At 43.1% G+C, this 18,060-nt stretch overlaps 1 long non-coding RNA gene across 1 annotated transcript; it reads left to right on the top strand.

Moving 5' to 3' along the window:
- The first annotated feature begins 2,287 nt into the window (after nt 1-2,287).
- On the top strand, nt 2,288-12,451 carry LOC117882043. The gene is made up of 3 exons (XR_004646921.1): nt 2,288-2,329; nt 7,796-7,892; nt 11,749-12,451. It is a non-coding gene; the product is annotated as an uncharacterized LOC117882043 (long non-coding RNA).
- The last annotated feature ends 5,609 nt before the right edge of the window (nt 12,452-18,060 follow it).

The following is an 18,060-nucleotide window of genomic DNA, read 5'->3' as shown; positions in this document are numbered from 1 at the left end:
ATCTTGTTGATGTCAGACAAATTCTCTGATTTGTGACGGTCGTTTTAAATGCTAATTCTGTTCTCGAAAGTGCTTGCAACACCTCCCACTTTTGTATCATCTGCAAATTTTATAAACATACTCTCCACTGCATTATCCAAGTGATTAACGAAAATATTGACTAGCACAGGACCCTGGACTGACCCCTGTGGGACTCCCTTAGATATGTCCTCCCAGTTTGACAGAGAACCATTGATAACTATCTGACATAGACATGCCCAGGCGTGCTCTGGCAGGTATATTAAATCTGTGCACTTGCATTTGGAAAGGGCGGGGCTCCTGTGTTGTCAGTGGTTGGAGTGGGTTCCCCATGCTGGCCACAGACAGGGCTCCCTCACAGTGAAAGCAGGTGGCAGTGAGTCAGCCTGGACAGCTCATGTAATCCTGTAATGTCTCAAACTATTCTTTGAGTACATTCTTTCAACCAGTTGTGCACACACCTTATAGTAATTTCATCTGGACCACATTTCTCTAGTTTGCTTATGAGAATGTCATATGGGACTGTGTCAAAAGCTTTACTAAAATCAGAATGTGTCAATATCTATTGCTTTCCCCCCATCCACGAGGCCAGTGAACCTGTAAAAGAATGAAATAAGGTTGGTTTGGTGTGATTTGTTCTTGACAATTCCATGCTGGCTATTCCTTATAAACCCAATTATACTCTAGATGCTTACAAATGGATTGTTTAATAGTTTGTTCCAATATCTTTCCAGGTGTCAGCCTAACTTCAATTCCCCAAGTCCTCTTTGTTCCCCTTTTTAAAGATAGGTACTATATTTGCCCTTCTTGAGTCCTCTGGGATCTCACCCGTCCTCCATGAGTTCTTGACGATAATTGGCAATAGTTCTGAGATTGGTACAGCTAGTTGCTTAAGGACCATAAACTGAATGATATCAGCCCCTGCCGACTTGAATATACCTAACTTACATAAATATTATTCTTTAACCTGTTCTTTCCCTATTTTGTCTTGCATTCCTTTCCCCTTATTGATATAACTGTGTTGAGTATCTAGTCACCATTAATCTTGCTTGCTTGTTTGTTTGAAAAGTGTGAATTGGGAGTGCTTTGTTCCAGGTGAGCCTTGAGTGGGCCTGACTGGTATATAAGGCCAGTCAGCAGCGAACCAGCTGAGCAGCGAACAGCAGAGGCTAACAGAGGGAGTTTGCCTGGGAGCTCGCCTGGGGAGAGCTCACTGAGGCTTTCATCTGCAGGTTCCTCTGAGTAGTTCCTGCAAAAGTTGAGGAAGCTCTTAAGAGGACGGTGATATGGAAGGTGAGCGATCAGCTGTTGTAACCTGCACAGGTTGTGCCATGTTTGTCTTTCTTCCACAGGACAGAAGCAACTTTGTCTGTACAAAGTGCAAGCTGGTCTCCATATTGGAAGAGAAGGTTTGAGGGCTGGAGAAACGAGTATCGACTCTGCGTTGCATAAGGGAAAATGAAGATTTCCTGGACAGACGTCAGGAGATGCTTCTACGGTCACAATGTTCTGAAGATTCAGAGCAGGCGCAGCAGGGACAGAAGGATTGTGAAGAGGTTTGGCAGCATGTGACCTCCAGAAGGAGAAAGAGGAGCGTCCATGCACCAGCAATGGAGATACAGGTTGGCAATCGTTTCCATGTTCTCTCTACAGGTACTAATGCGGAGAGTGGACTAGATGACCCATCTGAGGGAAGGGAGCAGAAGGAGACTCCACCAATTGGAAGGCAAAAAAAGCACTGTCCTAGGGATGGGGGTTCCACGACCACCACTTCCAAGAGGAGGAGGAGGGTGGTGGTGGTCAGGGACTCCCTCCTCAGGGGGACTGAGTCATCTATCTGCCGCCCCGACCGGGAAAACTGAGAGGTCTGGTGCTTGCCAGGAGCTAGGATACACGATGTGACGGAGAGACTGCCGAGACTCATCAACCCCTTCCTGCTTCTCCACGTGGGCACCAATGATACTGCCAAGAATGACCTTGAGTGGATCACTGCAGACTATGTGGCTCTGGGAAGAAGGATAAAGGAGTTTGAGGCGCATGTGGTGTTCTCGTCCATCCTCCCTGTGCAAGGAAAAGGCCTGGGTAGAGACCATCGAATCGTGGAAGTCAACGAATGGCTACGCAGGTGGTGTCCGAGAGAAGGCTTTGGATTCTTCGACCATGGGATGGTGTTCCAAGAAGGAGGACTGCTAGGCAGAGACGGGCTCCACCTAACGAAGAGAGGAAAGAGCATCTTCGCCAGCAGGCTGGCTAACCTAGAGAGGAAGGCTTTAAACTAGGTTCACCGGGGGAAGAAGACCAAAGCCCTGAGGTAAGTGGGGAAATGGGATCCTGGGAGGAAGCACAAGCAGGAGAGCGCAAGAGGGGAGGACTCCTGTCTCATGCTGAGAAAGCGGGACGATCAATGAGTTATCTTAAGTGCCTATACACAAATGCAAGAAGCCTGGGAAACAAGCAGGGAAAACTGGAAGTCCTGGCACAGTCAGGGAACTATGATGCGATTGGAATAACAGAAACTTGGTGGGATAACTCACATGACTGGAGTACTGTCATGGATGGATATAAACTGTTCAGGAAGGACAGGCAGGGCAGAAAAGGTGGGGGAGTTGCGTTGTATGTAAGAAAGGAGTATGACTGCTCAGAGCTCTGGTATGAAACTGCAGAAAACCTGAGAGTCTCTGGATAAAGTTGAAAAGTGTGAGCAACAAGGGTGATGTCGGGGTTGGAGTCTGCTATAGACCACCAGACCAGGGGGATGAGGTGGACGAGGCTTTGTTCTGGCAACTAGCAGAAATTGCTAGATCGCAGGCCCTGGTTCTCATGGGAGATTTTAATCACCCTGATATCTGCTGGGAGAGCAATACAGTGGTGCACAGACAATCCAGGAAGTTTTGGAAAGTGTAGGGGACAATTTCCTGGTGCAAGTGCTGGAGGAACCAACTAGGGGCAGAGCTTTTCTTGACCTGCTGCTTACAAACAGGGAAGAATTAGTAGGGGAAGCAAAAGTGGATGGGAACCTGGGAGGCAGTGACCATGAGATGGTCGAGTTCAGGATCCTGACACAAGGAAGAAAGGAGAGCAGCAGAATACGGACCCTGGACTTCAGAAAAGCAGACTTTGACTCCCTCAGGGAACAGATGGGCAGGATCCCCTGGGAGAATAACATGAAGGGCAAAGGGGTCCAGGAGGGCTGGCTGTATTTTAAAGAATCCTTATTGTGGTTGCAGGAACAAACCATCCCGATGTGTAGAAAGAATAGTAAATATGGCAGGCGACCAGCTTGGTTAAACAGTGAAATCCTTGCTGATCTTAAACACAAAAAAGAAGCTTACAAGAAGTGGAAGATTGGACAAATGGCCAGGGAAGAGTATAAAAATATTGCTCAGGCATGCAGGAGTGAAATCAGGAAGGCCAAATCACACTTGGAGTTGCAGCTAGCAAGAGGTGTTAAGAGTAACAAGAAGGGTTTCTTCAGGTATGTTAGCAACAAGAAGAAAGTCAAGGAAAGTGTGGGCCCCTTACTGAATGAGGGAGGCAACCTAGTGACCGAGGATGTGGAAAAAGCTAATGTACTCAATGCTTTTTTTGCCTCTGTCTTCACGAACAAGGTCAGCTCCCAGACTGCTGCACTGGGCAGCACAATATGGGGAGAAGGTGACCAGCCCTCTGTGGAGAAAGAAGTGATTCAGGACTATTTAGAAAAACTGGACGTGCACAAATCCATGGGGCCAGATGCGCTGCATCCGAGGGTGCTAAAGGAGTTGGCGGATGAGATTGCAGAGCCATTAGCCATTATTTTTGAAATCTCATGGCGATCGGGGGAGGTCCCAGATGACTGGAAAAAGGCTAATGTAGTGCCCATCTTTAAAAAAGGGAAGAAGGAGGATCCGGGGAACTACTGGCCAGTCAGCCTCACCTCAGTCCCTGGAAAAATCATGGAGCAGGTCCTCAAGGAATCAATTATGAAACACTTAGAGGAGAGGAAAGTGATCAGGAACAGTCAGCATGGATTCACCAAGGGGAAGTCGTGCCTGACTAACCTAATTGCCTTCTATGATGAGATAACTGGCTCTGTGGATGAGGGGAAAGCAGTGGATGTGTTATTCCTTGACTTTAGCAAAGCTTTTGATACGGTCTCCCACACCATTCTTGCCGCCAAGTTAAAGAAGTATGGACTGGATGAATGGACTCTAAGGTGGATAGAAAGCTGGCTAGATCGTCGGGCTCAACGTGTAGTGATCAATGGCTTCGTGTCTAGTTGACAGCCGGTTTCAAGTGGAGTGCCCCAAGGGTCAGTCCTGGGGCCGGTTTTGTTTAATATCTTTATTAATGATCTGGAGGATGGTGTGGACTGCACTCTCAGCAAGTTTGCAGATGACACTAAACTAGGAGGCATGGTAGATACACTAGAGGGTAGGGATTGGATACAGAGGGACCTAGACAAATTAGAGGATTGGTCCAAAAAAAACCTGATGAGGTTCAACAAGGACAAGTGCAGAGTCCTGCACTTAGGATGGAAGAATCCCATGCACTGCTACAGACTAGGGACCGAATGGCTAGGTAGCAGTTCTGCAGAAAAGGACCTAGTGGTCACAGTGGATGAGAAGCTGGATATGAGTCAACAGTGTGCTCTTGTTGCCAAGAAGGCTAACGGCATTTTGGGCTGTATAAGTAGGGGCATTGCCAGCAGATCGAGGAATGTGTTCGTTCCCTTTTATTCGACATTGGTGAGGCCTCATCTGGAATACTGTGTCCAGTTTTGGGCCCCACACTACAAGAAGGTTGTGGAAAAATTGGAAAGAGTCCAGCAGAGGGCAACAAAAATGATTAGGGCTCTGGAGCACATGACTTATGAGAAGAGGCTGAGGGAACTGGGATTGTTTAGTCTCCAGAAGAGAAGAATGAGGGGGGATTTGAGAGCAGCCTTCAACTACCTGAAGGGGAGTTCCAAAGAGGATGGAGCTCGGCTGTTCTCAGTGGTGGCAGATGACAGAACAAGGAGCAATGGTCTCAAGTTGCAGTGGGGGAGGTCCAGGTTGGATATTAGGAAACACTATTTCACTAGGAGGGTGGTGAAGCACTGGAATGCATTACCTAGGGAGGTGGTGGAGTCTCCTTCCTTGGAGGTTTTTAAGGCCCGGTTTGACAAAGCCCTGGCTGGGATGATTTAGTTGGGAATTGGTCCTGCTTTGAGCAGGGGGTTGTACTAGATGACCTCTTGAGGTCCCTTCCAACCCTGATATTCTATGATTCTATGATTTTTAGTGAAGGTATTGAACACCTCTGTCCTCTTGATGCCATCAGTTAGTAGCTCTCCTTCCCCACCAAGTAGAGGGATCTACTTATTCTTTCATCTTTCTTTAGTTCCTAATGTAGTTCAAGAAACTCTTATTGCCTTTCATGTCTCTTACTAAGTATAACTCATTTTGTGCTTTAGCCTCTCTGATTTTGTGCTGACATGCTTGTGCTATTCTTTTGACATTAAAGAGCTTCCGATGGAGCCATATTGGTCTCTCACTATTCTATCTCGATTCAAAGGAAAGATAAGTCTGCAGCTGTGCCTTTAATATTGTCTCCTTGAGAAACTGCCAGCTTTTCTGAACTCTTTTATCCCTTCAGTTTTTCTTTGCATGGGGCCCCACCTAACAATCAACAGTTCTCTGAGTTTGTTAAAGTCATTAAGTCCAGCTTGCCTGGCTGGCAAGATAGTCTGGAATGCCGAAGAGGACTGTTAGTGCTTTAGGAGTTCACACTTGTTTCTGGGTTGATGAAATCTAATTATAGAGGACACAACCAGGTTGGGGTGTCAGCCCTGTTTCTTGACAGTCTGCCCTGAGGTTGGCACTCATGGTCGTGAGTCTCTCCAGACAGTGTGACAATATCACCCCCATTTCCCCCTCCCCCTTTATCTTATCCAGATACTTTCAACTGCTCTGCCTCTCACCCCCTGTACCTCAGAACAAGTGTATTTATTCCTGCAACACCTCATCCCTCTTTTTCCCGCCTGTCCTTCCTGAACAAGCTGAGCTCCTTTATATCAATATTCTGGTCTTGAGATCTATTTCACTAAGTCTTTGTGATGCCAATTAAGTCATAATTTAGCTCATGTACTAATACTTTCAGTTCTTCCTGTTTATTCCCCATACTCCTTGCATCTGAGGCTAGGTCCACACTACCTGCCCGATTCGGCGGGTAGAGATCGATCTTCTGGGATCGATTTATCGCGTCTCATCTGGATGCGATAAATCAATCCCAGAAGCGCTCCCCCGTCAACTGCAGAACTCCTGCTCACCGAGAGGAGGAAACGCTGTTGACAGGGGAGCTTGCCTGCGCCGCGTGGACCCGCAGTAAGTAAACTTAGTTCGATCTAGGAAACGTCAACTTCAGCTACGCTATTCTCATAGCTGAAGTTGCGTTTCCTAGATCGATCCCCCGCCCCAGTGTGGACCAGCCCTAAGATGTTGATGATGCTCCACCTTGATTTCCCTCTTGTTGCTCCTATCTTCCTATTGTAATTTTCCATTCCCCTCACAACATATAGCATTTTTATGCTTACCTTTGGGCTTTTGTCACCTCCCCCCTTTGAACCTAATTTAAAGCGCTCTCATTAGGCAGGTGAGTTGGTGTAGGAAGATGCTCTTCTTTTTGCTCCCAGCGCTCTGTAGTCATTTCTGATCTGCTCAGGGTCATACCTGGCATTAATGCCAACATAGACCAGCGGCTCTCAACCTTTCCAGATTACCCCTTTCAGGAGTCTGATTTGTCTTGCATACCCCCAAGTTACACCTCACTTAAACTACTTGCTTACAAAATCAGACATAAAAATACAAACGTGTCACAGCACACTATTACTGAAAAATTGCTTACTTTCTCATTTTTACCATATAATTATAAAATAAATCGACTGGAATATAAATATTGTACTTACATTTTAGTGTATAGTATATAGAGCAGAATAAACAAGCCACTGTTTGTATGAAATTATAGTTTGTACTGACTTTGCTAGTATTTTTTATGTAGTCTGTTGTAAAACTAGGCACGTAGCTACATGAGTTGATGTACCCCCTGGAAGACCTCTGTGTACCCCGTACCACTGATTGAGAACCACTTACATAGACAAGTTACATGGGGTAATGGTCGGGGATGGACGAGCCTGAGCAACTTTTCTGTAATGTCTTGGATGCGGGCTGCAGGCATCATGGACCATGTCAGGTCAGCAAGTGTATGCTTTCATCCCCCTCAGAAGGGAGTTCCTGACCACCATCACTCTACATCTCCTCCTCTTAGGTGCAGTGTCTGTGAACCTCCCAGCCTTGGGGCAGGTGACTCCTCCACCTCAACTATTGGGATGTGCTCCTCACCACCTATTGCCAGTACACTACATTTGTTCTTGACCACGAAGGACGGGGACCTGGATGGGGGTTGGAGCACTGTCTACTGTGCAAGGTAGCCAGCAGCCAGTCTCCTCCCATACAGCAGCCAGTTCTCCTTCCTTCTCTGCTGTCACTATTGTCATTTTGTTGTCAGTCAGTATCCTCTGCCCCAGATCTTTCCATGTGCATCCTGTCAATGAAATCCTTGTGCTCCCGGATGCTATGCAGTTCTTGTTCACTAGTGTAGAATCGGTCCCTTAAGGCCATCTGTCAGTATAAGCATATGCTTGGCAGAAGAATACTTGATACTATACCAACAGTGGGATAAGAAATAATAAATGTTTGTGTATATGATACTATGCACCAATTTTTTTTCCTTTATATGTTTTGCTTCTGACATTAAGTTCAAAACTCTGGGCCCCAGTCTCTGAACCCTTCATTAAGAGCAGCAATTCTCTTACTACATCACTGTGCTGGAAGCCTCAAATGACTGTCTCCACAGTAAGTACAATTCAATAATGGAGAAGCAGTGTATTAAAGATGTAAAGTATTTGTGTCTTCAGTTAGAATCATAGGGCTCATTTTGAGGTAATCAAATAGAATTGTTTCTAGTTGGTTTATCAGAATTGGTTTCTTTGGAGCCCCTTTTCTGTTTAGAGATGTCTTAGATTACTAATTTTAATGGGTTTGCTAGCTCTGAGAATAATTTTATTTTTTTAAAGAAACAGCTGACTTTTTTTAACAGCTTCCTTAATGCTTTGGGAGTTGGGTAGGCTATTGAAACAGGTTTCTCTCTTTCTCTCTCTTTTTTTAACCTTATGTGCACAGCTCAGGCTATTAAACTGTATGCAGGTGATTGATCTCTTTAATAAAACACAGTTCTTTAGTCAGGAAAGAATGATAAACAAATGTACTTTGTTTGTCCAGTGCTTTGGAGATTATGATAACATGAGGGCATCAAGAATGCCTTTTAACTGATAAGTTAGATGAAACACATCAATTCAGACTTCATTTCAACAAGTCTAGAAACCAATATGCTTAAGTCAATTTTGTTCATGCTTTCTGTTCATTTGTAATACTATGTGCATTTTAACAGAAAATATTTCATACTTAAGTAAAGAGAGGCCCTGGGAGGTAAACGATTCTGGCATTTTCTGGACAATCATTAAACAAGGACGCTGAACAATCACTTTGTCTGATTACATGCTTTTGCTGTTCGTTATAATTCCCCATTCTGCATGGTTTCAATGGACATCTGTCACAAACACACCTGGGGGGAGTGTAACTGTAGAACAGCATGTTGCTAGTGCTTGCCCAGCTGCATTTTTAAAAAGGATGTATACATTACGACAGTCCTGAAAGCAAATATTCCTTGTTCTTCTTACATACATATGGTCTGATTGTCTGCCCATTTACACTGATGTAAATCAGAAATAACTCCACTGGTATAAAAAAACGAGTATATGAGACGAGAATCAAGCCCTTATTTCTTTAGCTAATCACTAAAAAGCATTCTTTCTATGGCAACTTCTGTTTTCGTGGTATATGCTGTTCTGAAGGACAATACAGCTTTATTAAGATATACCTCTCACCCCTCCACCCCCCCGTCATATGAACAGTCACAGTTTATGGCACTCTAAAGGAAAAATATAGGAAACTTGTCATTATTTTTCTTCAAGTTGTAATGTTTTTTTCATTATACAATGTGATGAAAGACTATTGCCCTCATTTTTTGGAAGTGTTATGGGAATCTGGCAAAACATAATTCTTTCTACTAATATATGGATATTTTTTTGTACTGCTGTATTTACCAGTATTTTAAGGTGACTGTTTCTAAACTCTCTTTGAGGTGAAAGTTGGCACACACAGTAACTAGCTCAGGAACATATTAAAAAAAAAATCCTTATTTTTAGGGTTAGGCCTGAAACTGAAAGAGGAAACGTTGGCAAGTTCACATACTTTCTGGTCCTCTGTCAAACCCTAATGTTTTGGGTTTCATTACTCTGTGATTCTTAATTATTTGATTTTTGAAAGAAAATTAAAAATAACCAAAATTAGGATCACTAGTACACTCAGGAGGGTCTATAGTTTTATCTTGACTGTCAAAAAGTAGCTGCAGAACACCTATCAAAGCTAATGGGAGTTATCTGCCTAAATTACTTTACCTCGAGCAAAGTAAAGTAATCCTTTAAAATATGAGGGAACAATATTGTTTGTTGTCCCAAATATGCTGCTATATTTTGGCAGTATGAGATGGATTAATGGCAGTTTCATCCTTAACTCTTGAATTTGGGAAGGCTGGTTCACATAGTGAGACACGCCTCACATGTACTTTGACCAAGCTCTATGGCCTTCTTTTATGTAATCTTTGTGTAATGTAGTATGATAGCTTTTAAACACATTACTCCCACCTACCCAGTATGCATTGAATTGAAGACCTACAGACACAATATTGGAAAACAAACCTATTTTAAGAAAAGATAGCTTCTTCAAATCAAAAGCTACCCATTTCAACTGTTAGAAGCAAGTGAGTGAGAGATTTTCTTTTTTCATTTAAAATATGTATTTTATTAATGTGGAACTTTGCCTGTAGTACTTATAAAACAGATAAATACAGTATTATTAAATCATTCTTCATGTTATTTCTCTTGTCCCAATCTTACTAGTGTCATAGTTGGTGGGTTAAAGACATTTGTAGTTCATACAGAATAGAAGACCAAATGTTAAAACAAACAAACAAACAAAAACCCAAGGCACCTCCCTCTTCCCCCTGAAACCCAACAGGATCCCAGTGTTTACCACAATGGCTGATGAATGTAAACATATCAATAATTACTGAAGAAGTTGGGGAAAGTTCAAATGATGTCACAGAACATTTGGATGCCTCCTTTGAGGCATGGCATGTTGCTTTTTAAAATGCTGTCTGTTAGTAAGTGGATTTGCAAAAGTTTTCTATCTTGTCTTTTGATTTTGACCACTACACTTTCATTTGGAACAATACCCAAGAGTTATCTAATTTGAAACCGTGACTGGTTACACTGCTGTTACACAATAAATGCCACCTGGGCAGATCTAGGCTTATGAATTCTTTCTTAACACTTTTGTGTAACACAGTGTGTGTTGGGGAAATGGGAAGGATTAAGATACAAATCTAGTTTCCATCAAGTGCACCCACAGTCACATACATTGAAACAAGATTCTGTCGGGGTGCAACACATGAGCAGATGTTAAGGGGTGTGATAATGGTGTTAATACTAAATTCCGTTTTTAGGTATAGTGGAATCTCAGTTAACTGACTAGTTCAATGGGGCTAGATCCCACTAACAGTCACTATTACCAAGAATGTTGAAGTCAGATGTACAATGCCTGGCCCACTATTCTCACACAACAGCTCAGAAAAGAAGAATGATTTTTGTTTTATTTCTTGCCTCGTTTTAATATTGTGGATGTGCAACCCAACCTCTTGTGAGTGAAGGCCTTATTGTGTTTTCAACTGAGTTATGCTATGACAGCACAGAGCAGGCAAGCATTGATATTTGGTAGTAGCCATGGCAACCATGAGTAAAATGTGGGCATGATGCAGGGACAAGATCAAATGACTGACATATCTAGCATGTGCTGGAATTATTTAGACTGCACTATAAAGCTCACCTTTTTTAAAGGATCTCCCTATAGCAGACAATAATATATTATAATAATTAAGGAAAAACAGCAAGGCACTAATGATGTTGTTGCTCCAGTCCACCAGGAACAACACAACAATCCATGTGCTATGGTTTTTACTTTTCCTTTCCTTTAGCCTCTCTCAGCAGAAAGCTGTATATCGGGTTAACAAACTAGAGATAAAATGCCAAACTAATAGCAAAACTGAGGGCTGTGTTGTGCTGCTTCTGCTGTATTCATTTGTTTTCTCCACTTGTCTTTCACAAGTATTTGTATAAGAGCTGGGTATTATTACTATACAAAGTTTTTCACCAGTAGACCTCAAGGTAATTTACAAATTAGGTAAATATGATTAGAGCTGGGTGAAATTTTTCAGAAAAAAAATTTGGTGACACAAATGGTTCATAAATTGGTGTCTGTCTCACAGAATTGTTAATTTAAATACAAAAAATTCCAAAAAAACAAACTTTTCATTTTGACATTTTCAAAAATGATGCTTCGTTTTAAACTATCCTTCAATTTTATTAAAAAAAATGTTAACAAAATGCTCTAAATTAAAACAAAATGTATAGTTTTGAGTCAAACAATATTTCATTCAACCCAAAATGAATTGTTTTAAAAATTGTTTTGGAACAGTCAGCAAACCAACTAATCAGTTATTCACATAGCTCCAGTTATTATCCCTATTTTACAGATGGAGAAACTGAGACACAGAGTTATGAAGTGACTTGCCCAAGGACACCCAGAAGGCTAATTGCAGAACCAGGAATAGAATCCAGATCTTCTGAGTCCAACTGCTACTCTATCTATGAGGTTACACTGCCAAACTCATTTGTGACCCCTCATCTCTCCCTTCCCCTAAGGCAAGGCTGAGTGGTTACAAATAGAGGGGGAGGAGCACTAAAATCTTTCTGGGATGAGTTATACAAATTTACACTGTAAATAAGTAGTATAAAAATACAGTATTGGAAAAATCTGTACAAGCCCTAAGCCCTGACATTTTGTCACAAAGTGATGAAATTCCATGGAAGAGCCATCACAGACCTGGTGCTTTTTTGAGACCACTTTAAGCCCTACAAAAAGACAGCAAGCTCTACAAACATATCTATTTCTATCTCAGAAATGAGCTGCAAAACAAATGGCTCACGTATGTCATGAGGGAGACTGACTCATCTAATGACCGCCGAGAGCGCTCTTCCTGGGTGTACTTGCAAGACCAGTGCTCCCCCCTTCAACTTTGCTTTGTGATTCTGAAAGTCTCTTAACTATTATTCATGTTTGGATTGGAAATCCTAAATAGCATCACTAATATTTCTAATATCTGTGACACTTGGGGAATAATACTCAATTCTATTTCCATCCCTAAGAATTGTTTTAAATTGAAATTGGAACTTGAATTATAAGAAGGCAAAGCTCTCTTGACCTCATTGTTCAGTATTTTAGAAAAACAAACAAGCTTATTTTGATATCAGGTATTCACTTCAAAGTAAACCTTTCACAGTGTGGACATCATGTTCCTTAGGTATTTACTATAGCTTCTTATAGTGCAATTAATTAATATGGTAAATATTATTATAGTAGGTCATTATACAATGTAGAAACTGAATACATAAATGGTATCTTATTTAAGTGAGCAGACATCAGAACTCATCAAAAGCCTCTTTACAGTGGTTCATTTTGCATTTTCTAACAAACCTACGCCTACTATCGTAGTATGCACACTATACAAATCTGCAAAGCGAATTTCTTATGGAGAAAGCAGCCTCTATTGCTCCAATGACAGTGCAGTTCACAGTAGAAACACATTGAATTCTACATAGTAATAGTGCTTCAATAATAGCTAAAAAGGTGTTTTATGGTGGATGTTGATAACTAAATGCTTATCCCATATATAGAAATCAAAATAATTGGAATTTCTTTATAGCCTGGATCCAGTGGAGGTCATTGGAGAATACCTTGATATAGAAGGTTAAAATCAAGACTGTTTTGGTTATTTTTCAGCTGTCTGTGGTATATTTAATATAGTATATTTGAATCATGGGTTCTGGTTCCTGTAAATCTATGGTCTCTTTCTTGAATGAATGAGGAGATAAGCAATTGAATTTGAAAGATATTTTATGCAACAGAAAAGCAATTTGATTTCCAGTTATCAAAGGGCAAGAAGCAAACTACCAACTCAACACTAAATATTTATAATCCTTTGTCATAGTTCAGGGCAACTGCACCTGTATTCCCCCTCCATGGTCCAGCAAGGCACCTACGCCTAGGCTTCCAGCTCCCTGGCGGTCATATATCTTGGGTGGAGACCCATGTCTTTCTCCCTCCTGACCAGGGTTTTTCCAGGTTGCATAGTTCCCAGACTGCCTAAACAGGCCTATGTCTGTGTTTTGTTTTCTCCATAGAGGCTATGAACAGTTGTAACTAACCACAGTTATAAATTACACACAGCCATAGGCTCCAACTTTCTCCGGTGCTGATGGGTGCCCGCGCCCCTCCACCCCTTTCCCCACCCCTGGCCCCGCCCCCATTCCAACACATCCCCAAAGTCCCCGCCCTAACTCTGCCCCCTCCCTGCCCCTATTGGACCCCTTCCCCAAATCCCCGCCCCAGCCCCGCCTCTTCCCCCAGCGTGCCACGTTCTCCCTCCTCCCACCTCCCTTCCTGCCCTGCGAATCAGCTGTTTCACGGTGCAAGCGCTGGGAGGCAGTGGGGAGAAGCAGGATGTGGCGGCACGCTCACGGAGGAGGCAGAGGTAAACTGGGGCAGGGGAGGCAGGGCAGAGTGGGGAGCTGCTGGTGGGTGCTGAGCACCCATCAATTTTTTTCCATGGGTGCTCCAGCCCCGGAACACCCACGGAGTCGGCGCCTATGCACACAGCCCTTTCTAATCAAGCACACTTATTCTTAAGGTGGAAATATTAGGGAAAATATATTAATAACAACATCAACAAAAAAGCTTACCAAAGATCACACCTCAACTCCAACAAGTGCTCTGGTAGGTGATCAGTCCTTCAAACCCCACACAGGGTCTTTCTGGGGTCCCAAGTTCATAACCGCTTTGCTCAAAACAAGAACCATAACAACTCATTCTTTCCTTTATACAGCTTGGACCTCTAAGCTTCAGAATCTGGGAATAGGTAATCAGCAGACAATGGTTGTGTCCTCTCTTGTCTGGAATATTGTTTAAAATAGTCCTTTGAAGTTCATAACACTTTCTGGGGTTTACAGTGGTCACCTCTGTCCCCTAGAAAAGTTACATGAAAACCCACAATAATACATAAACTTTGCATTTTTAATACAGTGGACTCAAAACCTACTTAAACTTAATTCAATAAGATTTTTTTTCAAGGATATTGCAAGAAATTGCCATATGTGCACCCACAAGGAGTTATATTTCTAGCCGAACTTGAGAGACACTCAACTTGATGGCATTTCTCTATTGGGATGTAACATGATAACTTTTAAATGCTGCATCTAATCAATTCCAGAATTTCAGGGAATGTTCTAGGCATCAGTGGGCAAAACCCTATTGATGTTGATGGAAACCAGAAAAACCAAAAGGAGGAAATGAAGGACTCTTGTAGCCCCTGGCAGCTGGTTAGCAGAGATACCAATTTCAACCATCTCTGTAATTGTTGGGTGATGGCAGCCATTAGCACATTCCAACATAACAGTGCCCTTCATTATAGTTCTGCCCCCCAGTACAGTTTAAAATGTTGACACACTGAAAGAGAAAGGAAAGAAGGAGAATAGGAAGAGTGTGGGGGATGAGTGCACACACAACCCCTGGCATGTGGGGGAATGGGGACCCTGGCATGGGAGGAATGAATGTACACACACCCTTGGCATGGAGAAGGGGTTTGAGTGACCCTGGCATGGGACAAAGGGGAGGAATTGGTGGGGGGCAGAGCCCGGCATGATGGAGGCGGTGTGGGTTGCAGGAGGTCCCTGAAATAGAAGGGAATGGGACAGTGGCACATAGGTAGCTTGAGGGTTGGGGGTGGGGGGAAGGGAGAAGAAGGAATACAAGGAGACCCTGGTGTGTGCAATGAACTTGGCCTACAGAAGCAACAGAGTGTGCAACCCTCTGGTTATAAAGCTGTGCAGTGGAGACTCTTTATAGCCAAACAGCACTGGGAGGAAGGACTCTGGTAAAAGTTAAAAGCCTTTTTCTGTTTCAGTTTTTCCCTTTGGCCTCTGATTACAAATTGTTTTTATGTAAGTAGTTCTAAAGAAAAATGATTCTAGCATCACTGCTAACATAAAGTACTACTCATAGCATACCTTAATGCTAGTAATGGGTGCTCCTTTTGTGGCATTACAGTCATACTGGTGGTCTTGTTCAGTATTAGATTTTTTTTCTGTAAACCATGGCATTTATTGCCCATAGGAAATGCAGCTACAGGTACCTTTGTTCCCCACATCCAGGGCCGGCTCCAGCATTTCTGCAGCCCCAAGCAAAAAAAAAAAAAAAAGTTGCGATCGCAATTGGCGGAGGCAATTGGGGAAAAAAAAAAAACATGATCGGCGGCGGCAGTTCAGCGGCAGGTCCTTCGCTCCTAGAGGGAGTGAGGGACCTGCCACCACCGAATTGCTGCAGGTGCCGCCCCTCTCCCTTGGCCGCCCCAAGCACCTGCTTGTTAAACTGGTGCCTGGAGCCGGCCCTGCCCACATCAACAGGTGTAGAGTGCCCATGTGTGGATTATTGAATTTTAGGAGGTAGCCTGTTTAGTCCAAATTGCTTCAGAATTTAAATTCAGGATTTAAATATCTAACCCTTAACTACAATGGATGATTTTTCTATATATCATATCTTTCTATGGATGAACTTTCCTTCCAACTTGCCTTTTTTTGGTACCCATGAAACATTTTAGATTATAAACAGAACGGTCTAATTATAGCTCTGTTGGTGACATACCATGTCTCATGAGTTGCAAAGTCATGCGTCACTATTACTGTTATTTATGTAGCACCATAAATGTACATGAAAGGTGATCAGTAACAAGTGGAAATAAATGTGTCCAGACTTGGCACAGACATTGTGTTTATGCAATAGCATTTTAATGCTCTTCGTTTGTAGCTTTAGATAGATAGCAACAGAAGCTGAAAGTGGCCCATGTGTGGGGGAGCATTGGTTGAGTTTCTATTTGTCTCTCTTTTGTCTACCTAATTGTGTGTGTAATGCATGTATTTTAAATAGCTGCATTTGGAATGGTGTTACCCAACCATGGTTTTCAACAGCATTTTCCCTGTGAGAAGGCTGTGGTTAACTATCATTATTAGGTAACTATAAAGGGAAGAGTAACAGCCCTCCTGTGTACAATACTATAAAATCCCTCCTGGCCAGAGACTCCAAAATCCTTTTACCTGTAAAGGGTTAAGAAGCTCAGGTAACCTGGCTGACACCTGACCCAAAGGACCAATAAGGGGACAAGATACTTTCAAATCTTGGTGGGGGGAAGGTTTTTGTTTGTGCTCTTTGTTTTGGAGGGAGTTCGCTCTTGGGATGAGAGGGACCAGACATCAATCCAGACTCTCCAAATCTTTCTGAACAAGTCTCTCATATTTCAAACTTGTAAGTAAACAGCCAGGCAAGGCATGTTAGGTTTATCATGTTTTCTCAACTTGTAAATGTACCTTTTGCTAGGGTGTTTACCTTTGTTTGCTGTAACTTTGAACCTAAGGCTAGAGGGGGGTCCTCTGGGTTCTTTAAGTTTGATTACCCTGTAAAGTTATTTTCCATCCTGATTTTACAGAGATGATTTTTACCTTTTTCTTTAATTAAAAGCCTTCTTTTTAAGAACCTGATTGATTTTCCCTGTTTTTTAGATCCAAGGGGGTTGGATCTTGATCCACCAGGAGTTGGTGGGAGAGAGGAGGGGGGATGGTTAATTTCTCCTTGTTTTAAGATCCAAGGGGTTTGGATCTGTATTCACCAGGGAATTGGTGAAGAGTCTCTCAAGGCTACCCAGGGAAGGGAATTAGCACATTGGGAGTGGTGCCAGAGGACCAGATCTAAGCTGGTAGTTAATCTTAGAAGTTTTCATGCAGGCCCCCACATCTGTACCCTAAAGTTCAGAGTGGGGAAGCAGCCTTGACAGTAACTATACTTAAAATGTAAATTATAGGTGTTTCACACCTGTTTAGCTTTGCTAATAAAAACATTAGAATTAAGTAGCCTGGAATAAGGGAGATAATAAAAGTAGCATCTGGGTATGTGTATGTTCTGAATATAAAATGTCTTGAAGAACATGAAGAATGATGTGAAAAGAATGTAGGTGAGAAAAAAAATCAAGGACTTTTTACATCATCACTGTTAGTCAAACATTCGGACCTGGAAGTGCAGGGTATGCTGTACTTGAGCATGTTCCTGCATTTTGTTCACAAATTGCAATAGTGGATATTTTATTAGAGACAGCCAGATGGACGGACCAGATGGACGGGACAGACGGGACCGGACAGACCAACCAGACAGATGGACCAAACGGACCACACAGACAGACGGATCAGATGGGTGCACCAGGCACACTGGACAGACCAGATGGATGGACCAGATGTACCAGGTGGACCGGACACACCAGACGGACCAGATGGATGCACCGGATGGACCAGTTGGACGGACTGGACCAGATGGACTGGACGGGGTAGAGTGAACCCAATGGACTGGATGGGACAGACTGGACCAGACCGGACGGATGGACAGAGGGATCAAATAGACCAGACACACAGACGGACCAGACAGACGGAAGGACCGGACTCGATAGACCAGACGGACGAACCAGATGGACAGAGAGACGGACCAGACAGATGAATGTACCAGCCAGACCAGATGGACAAACAGACCAGACCGACTAGCCCAGACAGATCTGTCTGGTCTATCTGTCTCTGGTCTTCTGTTTCTGGTCCCTCCGGTCCATCCGTTTTGTCCACTATTTCTGTCCCGTCTGTCCGGTCCGGTCCGTCTGTCCTGTCTGTCCAATCTGTCTGTCTGGTCCGTCTGGTCTGTC

Source organism: Trachemys scripta, chromosome 8 (genome assembly GCF_013100865.1).
Source record: "Trachemys scripta elegans isolate TJP31775 chromosome 8, CAS_Tse_1.0, whole genome shotgun sequence".
Lineage (NCBI taxonomy): Eukaryota > Metazoa > Chordata > Testudines > Emydidae > Trachemys > Trachemys scripta.
Note: the sequence above shows the minus strand (reverse complement) of the source record. Positions and strands in the feature narration are given on the sequence as shown.